Raw genomic sequence first — 5,502 nt, forward strand, 5'->3', positions numbered from 1 at the left:
TGTCCTTCTTCATATAATGTGCTTTTTCAGATTATTTAAACAGTATACGGATGGAATAAATATGATGAAGGAATAGAACCCTGACAAATGTCTTTCCTGGTTTGAAGCCATGTTCTGTTTCAAATGATGTGCAAGTTTCACATGAGAATGCTGACGTGGTTTGGAATTCCCATTCTTCTCAATGCAAGCCATAGTTTATGATCCACACATTTGAATAATTTTGTTTAATCAATAAAGCACAAGTAAAAATCTTTCCAGTATTCTCTACTTTGAGGCAAGATCCATCTAATGTCAGCAATTGTGATGGATACATGATTTCATGTCAATCTGAAGATATATAAAAGAATAGAGGTGGTATTCAAACTATCGATTGGATCGCAGCCTGATGGTACTTTTTGTGTCTGTGGCCTTGTCATAAGAAGAGCACTGGGAACCTCCCTTTCTCTCTCTGCCTTTACCTTTCAGTTTGCTGACCTGGAATTGCTGCCAGAGACACCACAATTGGATCCACATATCTTGCACCCACAGACCAGTGATCTTCATGTATTCTGCATTATTGCATGAGGATGTGTGAGTCTAAAAAGGGACTTATGGAGATGAGTTGAACTGGAATGGGATGTTTTCTTGATAAATAAAGCTTCCTGACATAAAGTTCTTTCTTTCACATACAAGAGGTAACAACCTCCACCCCACCCCCCCCAACCAAAAGATTTTTTTCAAAACCTATTTATTTAAATATTTTCACAGAGCAACCTTATCACCTTCAAATCACTTTCCATTACACTTAATAAATTTGTCAAATCTGTGATTCCATTCTTGGAAACATTTTTCAAACTCATCTATTTGGATGGTTGACAGCACACAAAAAATAAGGTTCAAGTGAAACTGCCTTTACAAAAAAATTCATTGTGACCAGAGAACCTTCACAGGAGATGCCACTGGGTGCAATAAATCAAAGTGAGTTTTTTTTACATTTTATTAGGGGCTTATACAACTTTATCACAATGCATACATATACATACATCAATTGTATAAAGCACATCCGTACATTCTTTGCCCTAATCATTTTCAAAGCATTTGCTCTCCACTTAAGCCCTTTGCATCAGGTTCTCTTTTTTTTCCCCTCCCTCCCCACTCCCCCCTCCCTCACGATCCTTTGATAATTTATAGATTGTTATTTTGTCATATCTTGCCCCATCTGGAGTCTCCCTTCCCCCACTTCTCTGCCGTCCATCTCCCAGGGAGGAGGTCACATGTGGATCCTTGTAATCAGTTCTAGTTTTATAGGGTTGATATATGAGAAAATGGAGCTCAATAATTTTGAATTTATTAAGGTTTGCTTTTGTGACTTAACGTGATCTATTCTAGAGTGTGTTCCTTGTGCACTGGAGAAGAGTTCATACTGCGTTGTCTTGTGTGATGTTCTGTAAATGTTTAGGAGGTTGGGCTGATTGATTCTGTTGGTTAGGTCTTCTGAGTCTTCACTGAGTTTTTTTCTTGATGATCTATTTTTCCTCAGAGGGGTGTATTGAAGTCTCTTACATAATTATAGAGCTGTGTTTATTTCTTTCTTCAACTATTTTAGGATTTGATTGATGTATCTTGAGGATTTTCATTGGGGTCATATATTTTTATGTTGTTTATGCATTCTTGTCCTATTACTGATTTAATCACTAAGTAGTATCCATTTTTGTCTTGGAAGATTTTTCACCATCCATTGACTTTTCATCTATTTTTGTCTCTCTTCACCCACTTTTCTGTTTTCCATCCCCTAGGGGGGGGGTTATATGTAGATCCTCATAATTGGTTCCTCCTTTCTACCCGCCCCCCCCCCCCGCTTCCCTCCTCCCTCCCAGTGTCACCACTGTCACCACTGGTCCTGTGGAGTTCATCTATCCTGGATTCCCTGTGTTTCCAGTTCCTATCTGCACCACTGTACATCTTCTATTCTAACCAGGTTTGTAAGATAGAATTGGGATCATGATAGTGGGGGGGGGACAGGAGGAAGCATTTAAGAACTAGAGGAAATCTGTGTTTTTCATCAATGTGACACTGCACCCTGAGTGACTCATCTCCTCCCCACTACCCTTCTGCAAGGGATGTCCAGTTGTCTAGAGATGAACTCTGGGTCCCCATCCCACACTCCCCCTCATTCATGATTATATGATTTTTTGTTCTTTGGTGCTTGATACCTTGTCCCTTCAGTCCCTCATGATCACACAGGCTGGTGTGCTTCTTCCATGTGGGCTTTGTTGCTCTTGGGCTAGATGGCTGCTTGTTTATCTTCAAGCCTTTAAGACCCCAGACGTTATATCTCTCCATAGCCAGGCACCATCAGCCATCTTCACCACACTTACTTATGCACATATTTGTCTTCAGGATTTATATGGGGAAGGTGAGCACACAATGATGATTTTTGTTCTTTGGTGTCTGCTACCTGATCTCTTCAATACCTCGTGATCACACAGGTTGGTGTTTCTTCCCTGTGGGCTTTGTTGCTTCTGAGCTAGATGGATGCTTATTTACTCTTAAGACTTTAAGACCCCAGATGCTATATCTTTTGATAGCTGGGCACCATCAGCTTTCTTCAACACATTTGCTTTTGTACACATTTGTCTTCGGTGATCATGTCAGGAAGGTGGATATCATAGAATGACAGTTAATTATACAAAGTGTTCTATTGAGGGAATACGTGAGTGGGGGTCCAATGTCTATCTGCTGCCCTACTAGTAAACCTATAAATATATGCACATAGATCTATTTCCCCCATCATCATAAATATATACATGCCTGTATTTAGGCTTCTATGTATGCCCTTTGCCTCCTACTTATTTTCTCTATTTCCTTTTGTTTTCCTCTTGTCCCACTACCATGCTCAGCCTTCATTTGGATTTCAGTAATTCCTCTCGGTTACATTGTCCTTGATTACTCCCTACCAGTCCTCCCACCCCCTCCTTGCCACTGGTTTCAAATCACTCGTTTTTCCCTTGTCCCTGGGTTGGTTAAACCTCTCCCCTTCCCCAACCTCCCACTCTCCCATTTCTCCCTAGAACCAGCTGTTTTCTTCTCCACATTGTTTATCTAGCCTATCTTATCTAGATAAACCTGCAGAGGTAATAATATGCACATAAAATTGGGGATGGCCTCAACAACTCCAAACAAAGTGTCACATAAAAACAAGGTGATGACGGCTGCAACAACAACAAACTAACAAACAAAAAAGCCAATGACATAAAATCTAAAAGAAGGAAAAAAAAAGAAAACAAGCCTGTTAATAGTTCAAGGTCTCTTTGTTGATCTTTAGGAGCGTTTTCCAGACAAATGTGATGGGGTGCCATGCACTGACCCCAAAGTCTATTTTTGATACTCCCTCAGGAATTCCTTGTTCTGTTTCCCCTGCCATGCTATTGCATGGCTTTAGTGTTTTGCCTCGGTTTAGTGGGGTCAGCTCAATCACACATCCTACACTGCGTCTCCAGTGCTGTCCCATGTAGGGCAATGGGTCAGTGCAGGATGTTGCATCTTGCAATGGGGCCAGTCATATGGTCATCCCTGTGCATTGGCCGCTCTGAACAGGGCTATTGTCCTCTGAGGTTGTAGGCATCATATAAATGGATTTTGTTTTCTAATCCAGTCTGATACTCTCTGCCTCTTGATTGATCCATTTAATCCATTGATATTCTATTTTAATGATATATGCAATTTCGTTTTTGTCATTTTGCTGCTTGCATTGCTTGCTTTTCTTTCTCTTTTTTGTGATTTTATTGGTGTCTCTGCTTTTTTTCTAATTCCGTGTTGTTTTGAGTGGTGCTTTAGTTGTGAGGAACTCTGGGTGATGTTGTCCCGTATGTTATTCTTAAGAGTGTTGAGTCTCTTTATATACTGATCACATTGATATTTTTCTATGATGCTGGCCTTGTTTTGACAAATTTTTAAAACTTTCTTTCTTGTCTGGAAATACCTCTTCTTCTGTGTCATATTTGAGAGGTAGTTTTGCTGGATATAGAATTCTTAGATAGCATGTTTATTTTCTTATAGAATATGATGTATGTCATATTGCCTACTGTCTTCTTGCTCACATATATGGCTGAGAAGACTCAGTTTCTTCTTCCCAGTTTTCTCTATAGGTGGCTATTCTGTTGCCTAGTTGCCCTCGGGATTCATATGTTGAGGAGTAGTTTGCCTGTATAGGGGTAGTTTTGCTTGTTTGCCTGTATAGGAGTAGTTTTGACTGTTTATTCATGTAGGAGAGATCTAATAGGAGCCATAACACATACAATGGGGAAATAGAGAAAAGGGAGAGAGATGAGTAATTGGGGAAGCATTGGCAGGGCCAGATAAGAGAGATAATAAAATAAAAACAAAAATAATAATAAGGCACTATCTCAATTGATCTTTAAAGTTTGTAAATAAATTCAAAAATTATTTTAAGAGTGATAATAAGAATTAATATTATAATGTAAATATATTTCACAAGATAAAGGAGTGAAAGCAAAAAGCAAATAGTGGGGACTGCAGGGCCCCGACCCGCGGCGGGGAGAGGAGCGCTCGGTAGTCCAGGCTTGCCTCTGGGTGGCCTTGGTGGTAGCCGGCCGGGCGGAGGGGCAGACTCGTCTTGATGGCTGCCGAGACAGAGCCTGGCGAGCCCGGGAAGGGGAAGCCCTTTAAGCTCCTAGGAATTTTAGATGTTGAAAACATTCCATGTGCCCGGGATTCAGTATTATATGGTTCATTAGGATCTGTTGTGGCTGGCCTTGGACATTTTTTATTTACTAGTAGAATTAGAAGATCTTGTGATGTTGGAGTAGGTGGATTTATTTTGTTGACTTTAGGATGCTGGTTCCATTGTAGGTATAATTATGCAAAGCGAAGAATCCAGGAACGAATTGCAAGAGAAGGAATCAAAAATAGGATTTTATATGAAAGCACCCACCTTGATCCTGAAAGAAAACAAACTAACAGCAACAATTAAGCAGTCAAGCAAATCGATGTTCAAAGCTGAAAACTACATAGAACATTTTATGCACAATAAACGCTTTCAATCCAGCAATTGAAGAATGTATCAAGTTGTACACATACGTGCACACTGCTTTCAAATCAACTCTGGCCCTGTACCCATCAGAACGCCAGGGAAGCATTCTTCTGCTACGGAGAACTAATAACTCATAATTGTCGCTGTGTTTGAACAATAAAATTACAAAAAGCCACACACAAAAAAAAGAAAATAGTGGGTAGGGCAGGGGAAAAGTGTAAGCAAATAATTAAAACATAAGAAGAGGTTTTATTCAAATATATCAATACATGTGTGTATTAGAATGAAAGAATCAATGGAAGAGGATGGAATAAAAGAGAATAGGAAGGATATAAAAGAAGAAGAAGAGTAAACTGGAGAAAATGTGACTATGGAGAGACGAGAAGGCAAAACAAAAGATGAGGGCATAGCTTGTGTGGGGATAGAGCTCTAGTGTGATTACATACTGCATATATAAGCGGGTCTGTGAC

The 5,502-nt window shown here is 39.9% G+C and overlaps 1 pseudogene; it reads left to right on the forward strand.

The window, feature by feature from the left end:
* The first annotated feature begins 4,618 nt into the window (after nucleotides 1-4,618).
* On the forward strand, nucleotides 4,619-5,111 carry LOC142454332 (cytochrome c oxidase assembly protein COX20, mitochondrial pseudogene; annotated as a pseudogene).
* Nucleotides 5,112-5,502: the final 391 nt, after the last annotated feature.

Source organism: Tenrec ecaudatus, chromosome 8 (assembly GCF_050624435.1).
Source record: "Tenrec ecaudatus isolate mTenEca1 chromosome 8, mTenEca1.hap1, whole genome shotgun sequence".
NCBI classification, from domain to species: Eukaryota; Metazoa; Chordata; class Mammalia; order Afrosoricida; family Tenrecidae; genus Tenrec; species Tenrec ecaudatus.